The 13,914-nt window shown below is 43.6% G+C and overlaps 1 protein-coding gene across 2 annotated transcripts in view; it reads right to left on the bottom strand.

Moving 5' to 3' along the window:
• Nucleotides 1-5,151, bottom strand: part of PTN (pleiotrophin) — a 99,788-nt gene extending 94,637 nt beyond the window's left edge. Inside the window, exon 1 of one of the 2 annotated variants that reach the window (XM_045792575.2) lies at nucleotides 4,896-5,151. The gene's annotated coding sequence lies outside the window, so the exon portion shown is untranslated. The remainder of the gene's footprint in view (nucleotides 1-4,895) is intronic. The other variant, XM_045792573.2, reaches the window with a different exon arrangement.
• Nucleotides 5,152-13,914: the final 8,763 nt, after the last annotated feature.

The following is a 13,914-nucleotide window of genomic DNA, read 5'->3' as shown; positions in this document are numbered from 1 at the left end:
GCAATCTCCTTCCCCAGCTAGGACTGTGCTCAAACATCCCCTTTAGTATTCATATTTTTTAAAAAAATTAAATGTGACACCAAAACTCAATAGAGAATGGAGAGATTTGAGAGTTTTCTCGTGAAAATTGGAGTAGAAACTCAAAAGAGTCATGACCAATACTGAAGCATTTGGAGAGAGAGGGAGGGGTGGGGGTTGAGAGCTGAATATTTGGAAATGAATGTCCATATGTCCACATTGGGCAGTTGAGGGGAAAAGCAGCAAAAAAAAAATGCTGAGAGGAGTGGCCAAGGAAGTTGGAAAAAATTAATATGCCAGGGAGGTTGCAGTAAAAGATAACCAGATAATCACAAGAAAGCAATGCGGCTGTCTCCTAAGGAAAAGGAAGAAATGTCAAAAGCCATTTGTTTGATGAAAGGACCTGTGACTTTTAAAGTGTTTTTTCCAGAGACCCGGGGTGGGGGGTGTATAAATAGATTTTCATTGTCTGACATCTCTTTTAAATGAATTTGTAAGAACGGATTTCACAAATTAGCACCATTTCCATATACAAATGGAACTGTAAACCTGTAAGCCTTAGAGAGAAGAAACTGTTGTATTTCTTGAGTGAATTACGTTGTCTAACACAGCATTAGGCTTCTAGCACATACATACTAAAAACTTGACTTACTGTTAAATTGACTCACCATAGGAGCAAGAAGCCTTGCATTGCTGAAGCAGGACCTGGGAAGATGGAGGTGAGGAACCGTGGCTCCCCTGAAGTTGAGAAACTGAGAGGAGAATGAGGCCAACACCTCCGATGGTGACGAAAGCATAAACTGATCCTAGCCAGGGTCTTAGTCCAAAGGGAAACAATCCAGGGGGGTCCCCAGAGAGCACACTGGACCAGAAAACAGATTTGAGAGAACCAGGTCAGAAAAATGTGAAAATTTCAGCTAGAAAGGCCCAGGCGTCCATGCATCCCAGGATATGGGCAACCTTTCCCGACACATAAGTACACGAGGGCGTTTACGCCACCGCAGACATGGCGAAGGAACGGGGCGAGACACCCTGGGACTTGTTAAATGGGAAATGATGGCACTGGATGAACAGAAGGGAGCAATGAGGGGCAGCCGAGGGGGACAGGCAAGTGTTAAAGTTGGAAGAAGTGGAAACAAAAGGTTAGGAATACAGCATGCTATTTGCCTTTTAAGTGACATTTTGGTTTGTACTAAGCACTGTTCTTAGAATTAAGAGCACAGTGTCAGTTACTATGAGTCACTTCTTTCCAAGATTCATATACAAAATTTGATTTTTTTTTTAACTAAGTAGGATGTTTAGGAATCTAAGAATTCTGCTTTTAGGAAATACATTATGACAACTTTTTTTTTTTTTTGAAATGTCACTTTACCTAAATCCACTGTGAAGAAATGGCTAAAAACCAAATCCCAGTAGAAGAGATTAAATTTTATTTCTCAAACTATCTCAAGCATCAGCTATTCACTATAGTCTTTGCCTACGCTTAAGAAATAGGGATTTGTGGGGAGTGTGTGATCTTCATAAGCAGACCCGCAATGTTACCATAAATATAACGCCCTCTGATAATGTCACAGTATAGCTACTCTTCTAAACCACAATTTTTTTTTTTTTACAAAATACTAAAACAGGGCAGAACAAAAGGTTTGTTATATTTGACAACCTAGAAAGATCGTATGACACTGAGAACTCTGCCACATATAAGACTGGCATGAAGTGTGTGGAAAAATGGCTCGTTGGATGGAAACTTGAATTGGCCATAAACATCAGGAATGAAGAACAACTTTCCAAAGTCAGGCTGGGGCCCAAACCCCACTCAGGCCAGTTGGCTCAGGATCTCAAAAAGCCGGCCCAGCTCATAAAGAGAAGATCCATATCTGAATATTATTTTACCGCAGAGCAATGGCATGGCCTTGTGCCAAGAGGAGACCCAAGTTCTTCTGATTATTCATTAGAACAGCAGCCTTCACCTTTTAAAGGAGCCCCAGGCAGCATCCAAGCAATGGAAGGGCACAGCTGGGAGAGCGCAATCTCCCCCCAGGGCTCCAGAGTAAGCCACACCTGAAGCTAGACTCCCGGGCACGCAGGTATAGACCCTGCTTGCTCTCTGAGCCCCCTGGGTGCTCTCAATTTGGACATTACCTTCAGGAGAGGAGTCAAGGACTACTCCCCGTATCCCAACACCACCATATTAAAAGCAGGAGTGGAGAACTTGAATGTATATTCTGAATTCTGACTCCTGGCCTTTGAGCCGCCATTAGCTAACCACACACACCATTTTGAATAAGCCAACTTAGTCTCCTGAGAAAATTCCAAAAAAACCCCCCCAAAAAAAACAAACAAAAAAACCCACACAACAACCCACATGTGAGAAAGAGAATCAGAATCCACATGAGGTCATTTAAACAAGAAAGCGAGAGTATCTTCAAAGGGGAAAAACACATTTAAACCTGAAATATTTCATTTCTGAGATTGATTTTATTAATAAAAACGATTAAACTATTTGGGGACCTTATTTCTCTCAGGTTATTTCCAATGATCAAGTTTCATGAAAATTCAAACAAGGCCGCTGGCTTTACTAGAGTAAAAAAAAAAAAAAAGCCCATAAAAAAAGTGTGTCCTGCTACCTATCGCTGTTTGTAAGGATCAGTTAAGGTCCATTGAAGCTCTCAATAAATTTGCAAATTTATTATTGCTCCAAATATCTTGGAAAGAGGTCTAGGAAACCACAGAACTAGGTATCATTATAGAATAGAAATTATACTCTCTATACTGTTAAATTATCTTCGTTCTCTGTAATACCTCATTTAAACATCAGGTAACACAAGTTATATAGTAACAGGGTGTGAATTGGGCATTAGCGCAGCTCGGGCTTTGAAAATAGAACGCGGGGCGCCTGCGCGGTGCAGTGAAGCGACCCCACTTGGTTTCCGGCTTGGGTCCTGATCTCAGGATCATGGGAATGAGCCTTGCGTGGGACTGTGAGGTCAGTGCGGAGTCTGCTTAAGGCTCTCTCTCCCTCTGTCCCTTGCGTGCGTGCTCTCTCTCTCTCAAATAAATAAATCTTTAAAAAAAAAAGAGAGAGAGAGAGAAGAAACAATGCAGTTGTCTCCACACGTGACCAGCTGAAAGAGAGCACCTACTATGGTCTTGGTTGGCTTCGGTGGGCCCTCCTCACAGATCTCACTCATGAGAAGAAAACTGTCCTCAAGGGGGCCTGGGAAGGGGGGGGGGAGATCACCTTCTGAAGATGTAAAGCACGATTAGAGAACTCACAGCACAAAAGTTTCTTAAGGCACTGAATAATGGAAGTAGGGCGTTGCTGTTGTTTTTAAATACAATAAGAAAAAAAATCTCATTCTCTAGTTTCAATGAGAAAGTCCAAGTATCGCCACTCTAAAGGAACCCATAGCCCACGAGGGGAAAAAAGCTAATACCCGCTCCAATGTCCTTTTAAGTTAACCGGACTGTGAGTGGTTTTTAATGATTTGGTCTTTAAAGTGCATCATTTACTTAAAAAGGCACATAATGAAGACGGAAAATGCATGCCTAATTTTGTGCTGGGAGACACTTCTTTTGTCTCGCTATCAATACCTTGAAATGTCTCCACGCATCAATTAGCCCCCAGTGATCAAGGCGCTAAATGGGCTCAACTGTTTCATCAACTTCACATTTGCCTGGGATCGTGAAACTGCTTCCTTAGGTCAGTAGTCCAAAAGCTCTTCTTGGTAGCGCCTCAATCTCCTCCCAGGCCGGCTGCTCCAACACTCGCAGGCACACGCAGGCACACACCGCCCTTCCCCAGCTGCTAAAGCAACATGCTTACCAACAAGAAAGGTGCTCAGAGGGAAACTTTGATGTCCCGCCCATTGTTCATTCTCCCTCATCCGCCTCCTCTCCGCACCCCCCATGCCACTCCTATTTTTTCCAACGTATCCCCAAACTTACGAAGCAGCTGTTGACATAGATAAAAAGAGTTACTAGCAAAGTGTGTATAAACTAGAGATGTGTGTTCTGTGTGCTTGTGTTAAGGAGAAAGAGGCGTGTCTGTGTGTGTTCACGAGAGGAAGTTTTAGGTTTTGTACTGCAAGTAGGGAAGGAGGTGAATATATTCCTTGCTTTAAAAACGTTGATTTATTAGAAACATCAACTCGGAAGCTAAGTCTCCGGCCAATTAGTAATAAATATCCCCCCCCCCCCTTATGTACGTGAGCCGCAAGTTCAAGCGCCTGTGCACCGGGCGGTGATGAGAGCCTTCAAAGGAGAGATGGGTTTAAGGTGTGCCTTTTAAACTTCGGATGCGACCGTTTCTAGAGCCAGTCCCGGGCCGGCGGGCAGGACAAGGCGTGTCGCTGCCCTGTGAGGGATTCTCGATGTCCCCCGGCCCCCCGCACCGCACCCACAAAAGCCAGCGGAGAAGCCGCGGCTGGCAAGCCCAGGTGCCGGTGGAGACGCGGAGAAAGGCCGGGAAACCGAGCCCCGCTGGCTCAGGCGCCTCCCTTCCTCTCACTTCTCTCCCGGCCATAGACACACCTCCCCAGGCAGGTTTCACAAAGCGCGAAGCCCCGGCGCGGTCTCGGGCTGGCAGCAGGCACGCGGGGCAGAGGCACGCATGGCACGACCCAAGCTGCTTTCCTCCCGCTCACCGATCCGCACCCTGACTCCCCGACCCCGCTCCCCCCGCCCCCCACCCCTCACCCAGCGATGCTTCCGTGGGCCTCCGGAGCAGCTCCGTTTGGGAGGCAGCACCCTCGCAAAGACTACCGGGCAGCCTCTCGCGCACTCCTGGCGCGGTCCTCGGCTGGCACCCGGACCAGCGGGCGAGGGTGGAGGGAAGGCGGCCGGGGCTGCGGCGGAGAATCGCGCGGCTTCCCACTTACTTGGAGTTGAGAACGCCGCACGCGCTCGTGCTGCCTTTGTTGAGCGGGGCGAGGCTCTGCGCTCGGTCCGGTGCCGGGTGGCCGCTGGCCGCGCGCGGCTCTGCGCCCTCCCTCCCGGACGGTGACTCCCCGGGGCTCCCGCTCCGGCTCGTCCTGCGCGCGGCGGCCCCCTCGGCGGGATTTGGGACGGGCAGGCGCGGAACCCGATCCGGCGTCGGCCTGCGCTGCGCCCTGCCGGGGAGGGAACGGAAGGCAAATGGAGAAGGGGAGGGATGAGCGGAGCGGGCAGGGCGAGGACGCAGGCTGGGCGAGGGAGGGAGCGCGCCTTTCCCTCGCGAGCTGATTGGGAAGCTCGTTAAAGGCAGGAGTCTCCAGGGCCGCGCTCTCCCCGCAGGAGCGAGCACACGGGTTTGAACCAAGGGGCCCGGAGATGAAACATTGTTTTGTGGGGAGCAGGGACGCACACAACCTTTCTTTGCCAAACTTTATGTCTGACCTGTGCTTTAAGTGGGTGCACGCGCCGGCTGAGCAAAGAGGATCGCTTAAATGGACAGCTGATAGCATTTTAGGATACAATTTTGGCCCCAGACATTTTTGTTTTTAATGATATTCGGGATGAAAAAGCCCAGGCTTCAAAAGCAGCCTTTACTTCCTCCCCACGCGCCACCACCCTGCCCTGCACCCAGCTCCAGTTCCTTCAGCTGTCAGTCCCGTCCCACCTGCGCGTCACAATGTGCGAAGTCCTTTTCTTGCGCTTGTCACCAAGAGTGACAGATGTCTGAAGGTTCCCACTTTCCTTTAGGGGGCTCTTTCCTTTTTTGGCTTCCTTGGTGCCTTGAGTGACCTATTTAGTGACATGCCTTTGACACCCTAGGGTTTAGAGGCTTAATCAATGTAGCTCAAACTCTGGTCCTAGTGAAACTCAGAGGCTGGGCTGCATGGCTTTCTGGATTTCTATTATGTTGCATTGAGAAACAAGGTTAAGGTAATACAGCTGGGGTGGTTTGGATAGCATATAGATGTTTCTGAGACAGATGAGATAAAAGCATTGCATACAATAATTGTGAAGTATAAAACAAATTTCCCCAAACATTTCAGAAAGTAAATATTGAGATTTTCTGATACTCACCAGTTCTTGCCTGCTGCTAGACTTCCTTTTACTTCCTTTCAACTTACATTGGATGGTATCCTCCCACAAATGGTTGCAAAATAGACTTCCATTTTCCACAATCTGAAGTTACATCCCTTCAAGTCAGCTTGATAAATATCTATTAAGTGCTTTATATAACTCTGAAAAGTTACGTTTGCTGAGAACCATACCCAAACCCCCAAATTAGAAGCATTGTTTTGTGGCAAGTAGTTCTCAGAGATTTGGGGCTCTTATGTTGACTGCTACCTGGACAAATGTCCCAGGAAGGTCCCCAGCTAGGGACAAAGAGGTGTCTCTAAAAGTTAGACCTATTAATCAATCAACCAATCTTTTTTTTTTCAAAAGGGGAGGCATCAGAAATTCACTTACAAACCTCCCGTCTATTCCTATACCCAAACTCTTCATACACACGCCACATAGCCTCCTAAAGCGGAAATAAATGAATAAGGAGCTGTGTCCCCTCCACACACAGACTTCATGTTGGCCCTCTCCCCCTTGGGAATCCATTTTCCCAGTGATGAAGCAATGTTTGTTTTAGTGTGATTTCACCTGTGGAAGTTGAGGAGGAATGCACCTTTTTATTATTTTTATTTTGCCAAGGCTCTTTTCTGAAAGAGATTTCTCGACATTCACCATCACTCCTGGAGATTAGAGTTTCTAGGCCTTTAAACAAGGGGTTATCCATTTTCTATTTCTTCCTAAACTTTATCTTAACATTTACAAATGTAACATGTTGCTACCGGCCATTATGGTGCTTATACTATGGGGTTGATAAGTAAGCATGATAGCCATGACTTCCACTCCATTACATGTCTTATATCAAAAACTATAACCCTTTATTCAATTCATATTTTTAAAATATAATGGAAGAGTAAAGAATTTTTTTAAAGGAATAGCAGTCTCTGCGGTTGAAACTAGTCATAAGTTACTTCAAGCCAGCATTTATACCAAAGTTCAAGTAGAAGATATTTTCAGCCGCACTCCGAAGCATTCACCTCCAGATCCAACCTTCATCCTGTAGCCTCATCCTGGGTCTGCTGATTCAAGATTTCAACTCATTCTGTTCTTTTAGCCCACAGTCTTTGAAGACTCAAGTTTTTAAGTGAATGGAGCCATGAACAAAAACAGATGAAAATCCCTCTTGTGCTAGAGCTTGAATTTTTGTTTACACAAACAAATTTAATTAACTAATTAAATTTTTAAAAGATATGAGGAGTGCCATGGGGTGGGGGAGACAATGAAGGAAGATAAAATTGCCAATTTGTAGGGAGGAAAGACTCTTGGGGTGAAAATTGAGTGAAAACTTAAAAGAATTGAAGAAGTTGGCCAAGTAAATATTTGGGAGGAGACTACCAGGCAAAGGTATCAGTCAGTGCAAAGGCCCTGAGGTCTGACCTTGCCCCATGGTTAGAGGACCAGGAAGGAGGCCACTGTGGCAGGAACTCAGTGAGTGGAGATAGGCATCCAGGCCAGGTTAGTAACGGGCCAGATCATGCACGGCCTTTGTCTAATGTAAGGAATTCTACATTTGCTCTAAATGAGGTGGGAAGCCTTTGAGAGTGGCAAACTCTGACTGATTTACTACAGTCTCTCTGTGTTGAACAGACCACAGGTGGGCAAGGACGGAAGCAGAGGTTCCAAATAGGAGCCTACTGGAGGAATCTGCTGTCTGAACTTCTTCTCCCTGTTTCTTGTGAAAAAATAGCTAACTGCAGACACACCGTCTCTGCCCCCAGACACACTGTCTGTCTCTGCCCCAGACACGCCCCAGCGGTTGCTTCAGCTTGCTGATGCTCGCCCTCCCTGCCAGCGGCCAGCCTCTCCAGCTGTAATGAATGATCCCCTGCGTGAGGGCTACAAGGCTCGATTATAACCCATGCAAGACAATCTGAAACCGTAGAAATCATAACATGTCCTAGGGGTGTTTTGAAAATGAGGCCACTGATTTTGCAGTGACAAATACAAGGAGAAGTGTGATCAGCACGGAGTGAAAAAATGTGAGGGAACCGGATGAAAAACTTGTCATGTGTCTCTCGGTTTGCCTACTTGGCAGAATGTTTAGATTTGCGACTACCATTCCGAGCACTGCAATGTCCCTAGAATGCAAAAGGACGAGTCATGACATCAGGCTCACACCGTTTGATCGAAGTCCCACTACACCTCCTCTCTCTGAAATATTCCCAAGGTCCTAAGATAAAACTTTATTGTTTTGGTCACTGTAACTAGATTACAAAATATACTTCTCCATTAGGTAATTTTCGTAATGCTTCTGCTTTCCTTTTTTTTTTTTTTCCATTTTAAAAAAAACACAGAAAACTCAACTAAAATGGCTTGAATATTTTGGGACTTTATCTCAAACAGGACAGGTTGGTAAAGTCAGTGTTTCAAAGTCTTCAAGGACCCAGGTGTTTCCATTGTTTGACTGTGCATCTTCAATTTGTGAACCAAGGCTTTGCAGGATGGCTTTGAGGAGCTTCAGGCCTCTTTGGCGTGAAGTAAATAAGGCCCAGGTGGGTGGAGGGATGGGGTCCTCAGGTGATGGGCATTAAGGAGGGCACTGGTTGTAATGAGCACTGGGTGTTATATGCAACTGCTGAATCACGAAATCCTCCCCCTGAAACTAATAACACACTGTATAGTAACTAAATTGAATTTAAATCAAAAATTTAAAAAAAGAAAGGTAAATCAGGCGCAAACCCAGTGGAGAATAGATCCAGCCTCCCCAGTCACATGGCCACACAGAACATGCCAGCAAAAGGAAGAGGGTAGAACAGATTCGGGGAGCAACCAACAATGCCTGTAAATTTTATAAATTTACACTTTTATCAGTCAAGCTGCTATGAGTCTCAGTAGCTCGACTTAAGCCCCCCAATCTTTTCTCTTTCATCAAGAGCGGCGAAAATACCAAGGTTCTTAACTGGCAAAGCTGAGGAGCAGGCCTTGGGCCTTCTCCACACTCACCCAGCAAATCAAGCCTGAAATACCCAAAAGAGTTTGAGCACAAGAGTTACAAGAAAACTAAGTGTACAGACCAATACCCCCCAGGAGCATAAATGCAGAGGCCCTTAACCCGTATCATCAAATGAGTGCCAGTAATGTGTAAAAGAGTAGGACTGTATGCACATGGGTGTTTATCCTTGGAAAGCAAGTTTGGTTTTCCATGTGAAAATCAAATAGCATAGTTCACTATATTAGCAGGAAAATTAGAGGAACAAAAAGAACATGGTTACATACAGAGGGAAAAGCATTTGAAAACATTTAACACCCATTCATGATAAAAGTCTCAGCAACTCAAGAATATAACTGAATATCCTTGTTCTGATCAGACCTATCTGCAGAAAGCCCCCAGCTACTGTGACACTTACTAGTGAAAATGAATTCTTTCCATCAAAGATTAGGAATGAGGCAAAAATCACCATTGCTATAACTGCTATTGGATATTGTACTGGAGATCTTAGCTGGTAAAATAAGGCCAGAAAAAAAAAGAAATAAAAATAATGGAAAGAGGTACTATTGTCTTTATTCTCATATGGCATGAGCGTATATACATAAACAATTGTCAGTAATTCACAGAGAAGCTTCTAGAACTAAGTGCCCTTAGCTAGATACAAGTTCAAATTATAAAAATCCATTTTATTTCTATATTTTAGCAATTAATCATAGGAAAAAGAAATATTAAAAAATGTATCTCAAAAGTATGAACAAGTAGTGAGATAAGTTTAAGAAAACATGTCCAAGGCTTAGACACTGAAAAAACACCAAATATTTCTGATGGAAGCTGTGGAAATAAGTGGGAGAGACTCATTATGTTCATCAATCTGAAATTTTAACACTGTTAAGATGCAAATTTGCTCCATATTTATCTACAGATTCGGTATAATCCAAACCAAATGCCAATGGATCTTCTAATAGAAATTGACAAATTGGTGCCCACATTTCTATGGCAGTGCAAGGATCTCAACCAGGCAAAACATTTAAAATAAAGAACGAAGTTGGAGGACTCATACTGCTTGGTATCAAGCCCCAGTATAAAGCAAAAACAATCAAGATTATTGTGCAATATTGGCATCAAAATAGACTTTTAGATCAATGGAGAACAAAACCATCAATTTACAAATAGACTCAAACATATTTCATGGGGATAAGATTGTCATTCCAAATGGTTCCCCAAAGAACTGGATAATCATTGAAAAAAATAAATTTTGACACTGTAGAGAAAAATAAACTCAAAATGGATTGTGGACCTAAGTGTAAAAGCAAACACTATAAAATTTCTAGGGAAAATAATAAGAGAAAATCTTTGTCACCTTAGAATAGGCAAAGGTCTCCTAGAAAAAATATGAAAAACACATAAATTATTATTAAAACATGGCTAAAGTGAATTTCATAAAAATAACATTTTGTACTTTGGAAGTCACCATTAAAAATAAAAATAAGGCAATCCTGAGCATGCAAATATTCTCAAATACATGTCTGACAAAGATCGTGATCCAGGAAATTAAAGATTTCATGTAACTGAATAATCAGAAGTCAATCAACGCAATTTAAAAAATGGTCTCCACAGACACTTCACAGAAAAAAACCCACAAATCCCAATAAGCATAAGAGAAAATGCTTCCCATCATTTTCCTGTCAAGGAAATGCAAACCAAAACCCCAACGAGATACTACCACATACCTACTGAAAGAGCTAAAATTAAAAAGACCAACAATCCCAAGTGCTGGTGAGAATATAAAATGGTACAACCGCTTTGGAAAACAGTTTGGCAGCTTCTCATAATAAACATACATCTACCCTCTGATGGAGACTTTTCGCTGTTGGCTATTTACTCGAGTTAAATACGTATAGGTGTCCCGCACAAAAGGGAACACATAAATGTCCATCTCATCCTTATTTATAATAGCCCCAAATTGGAAATTCATCAGCTGATGAATGTGTTAATAAAATCTGGTCGATCCATTCAGTGAGATATTAGTCAGAAATAAAAGAATAAATATTGATACATGTAACAACATGGATTGACTTCAGAAACATTACACTGAGCAAAACAAGCCAGACACTTCTGAGCACATACTGTATGATTCTATTATATGAAATTCTAGAAAAAGCACACCTAGTCTACATTGACAAAAAACAGATCAGTGGTTTGTACCTGTGACTTCAAGTTGAGGTTGGGGAGAGTTTAGTATAATCAATATTCTATTGATGTGGTGTTTACATAGAAATACACATTTGCCAAAAATCATCAAGCTGTATGCTTAACGTGGGTACGTTTCATTTTATACAACTAAAATTATTAGATGTGCCTCAATAAAGTTGACTTACAAAGTTAAATAAAGAGATAGCATGGTATAGTGTTCAACAGCATTGGCTGGAGTCAGATCGCCTGGTTTCAAAGCCTGGGTCTCTCACTTACTGGTGGGATGCCCTTTCGTTAGTTACTTTACTCCTCCGTGCCTTGGTTTACCATTTGTGTAATGAGGGTAATGACAATACCTGCCTTCTAAGTTTGCTGAGAAAATGATGCTTTTAACATGTTTAGTACATTACTTGCTAATTACTAAACACTCTATCGTCGTTTGTTACATTCACAAAGAAGCTCCCAAATCCCCACACGAAATTCTGGGCCAGACCCTGCATGAAACTGGGAATAGTTCCATGTCAAAACAAGCCATATCCTAAGACTCAAAAATCAACTCCTTTATTTTAAGAAATCCATTTCTCTTTGCTTATGACCCGAAGTAGATTGCCAACTGCAGTTATTAATAACTGATATCCAGCTGATAGTTAACCCAGAAGGATGTCTGCAGCGTGTCGAAGCCCGACTGGGCGTTCTGCTTTAGGACCCGCTCATGCAGGCAGCTGGGGATATACGAACCCAGTGCCACGTGTGAAGACGTGTACCATGTCCTCAAAGCACTTCTGCATACATACTGATACAAGCATAGGAGTTTATCGTAAAAGGTGGTTTTCTCAGTTCAGAGGAAGAAGGATCCACATCAAAGGTTAGGGGAAAAAAACACAATAGAAATGGAAGGATGTATACTGGGTTTTGAAGAATGGGTTTAAAGAAGTGTGGCGGGTAGAGTCAGAGACAAATGATTTGAGCGGTGAAACCCACGACGTCCAGCAACTTCATAGACCCCTTTGGCTGAAGCAAGGGGCTAGGTCCAGCAGCAGACCTGAGCTGCAGTGAGGTTCACGTGGGGCAGATCTGGAATTTGCCTTTGTGGTGGGCGGACAGAGACCTGGGGGCTTCTAAAACAGACTGACACGGTTCAGGTCATATTCAGGAAGAGTGATGTATAAAGCATGGAGGCAGCCTCAGCGAAAGAAAACCTACTAAGGGCTTGTCATCTCAACAATCTCTCATTCTAGAACCTAAGCTCTGATGGCATCCGGTAAAATTTATTTGAAGGGCATCATCTAAACTTTGGCCTTTAACAACGCACTTCATTTCTTATCGTCTCCAATGAATTATTTCTACTGTAGCCGGTAGCCGTCCCCCGTGCCCTCGGTGTACAGCGTGGGCTCTCGCTCTGTTCTGCAAGAGAAGGTCTTCCCTGCCCTGCATTTCCCTACACCCTACCCTTCCGTCGAGGTCCTCCTGTACCACGAAGCCTTCCAGAATGACACAGCCACACGGACCTGCCCCATCACCATCGCCACCTCTCTCAGAGTTCATAGTTCATTTATCAAAACAACAACAACAACACCACCCAGCGAGTTGTCCTTTTGAGGAATGCAGATACAATATGGGGTTAAAATGAAGAGCGAAATTCCCTCTAGCTGCTGCTGATTAGTTTCAGACTTCGAATAAATCAGGGATGGCTCTCGACCCTAATTTTCTTATCTCTAAAATAGAGTAGGACCAGGAATCTTCAAGCTTCCTGCCGTTCTGGGTGTGGGATTAGACATTTTATTATAGTTTTAGGAGTTTGGAAGCCCTAACGTGCATTCACAGCAAAAGAAATCCATCTTTCTTTTAATTTCCCCTCTTAAGCAGTGCCGTCCCCAAGGGATACGCAACTCCACTCCCTTTGAATAATATAAGTTTCACAAAGACTTCCACATACATTTTCTCATTGGATACACATCAGGAACCCTAAAAGGATGGATATCATTATTACCACCTTATAGCTGGGGAAGCAGAAGTTTAATCCAATAATGAGGAGAGAGGAGGGTGACAGCTTTTCATAGAAGCATCTATACCTCCTCTCTCCCCACCCTTCACTGACTCCCTCTGCCACTCGGCTGGTTGCAGAAAATATATGTATTTCATATCTGAGATTAGTTTCTCACTGACGACAGTTCTGTAATATAACGAAAACCTTATGCACGTGTACTCCGTTTAGACCTGAAGACTTTAATACTTCCTTTCTTGTATCGAAAGGTTTTTTTTTGTTTTTTGTTTTTTTGGGTTTTTTTTTAGGAGAATCAGGCAAAGAGATGTGAGCCTGAGTCATTTTGTTATGATATGTTGGGGCTCTGTGGTTTATTTTAAGATCGGTTGCTATTTAGCAATTCATAGTCCTAGTTTTATTTTGGAAATGACTTTCAGTTTCCATTGCATATGAATATTTAAGACAAGATGATTATTATTTGAGACCAAAGTTTACTCTTTGGAACTCAGCAGAACATTTTCTGAGATTCGAGTAGAATGTGGCTCCGGGACCTATTAGTACAGATGGACTCTGCCCAGCATCCACCAGCTACCCGCGCACAAGCACGCGATTACGCACACACACGCAAAGGACGGAAGGAAAGCTATACACGCAGGCGCACACGAACACACACGTCTAGCAGTGGAAGGAAATGCGCCCGCAAATTCTGTTTATCAAAATTGCTGCTCCTTGAGATGAAATTTCA

The sequence above is a fragment of the Ursus americanus genome, chromosome 3, assembly GCF_024610735.1.
Source record: "Ursus americanus isolate L20-20 chromosome 3, mUrsAme1.1.p, whole genome shotgun sequence".
NCBI classification, from domain to species: Eukaryota; Metazoa; Chordata; class Mammalia; order Carnivora; family Ursidae; genus Ursus; species Ursus americanus.
The sequence above is the reverse complement of the archived record's forward strand: the minus strand, read 5'-3'. Positions and strand labels throughout refer to the sequence as shown.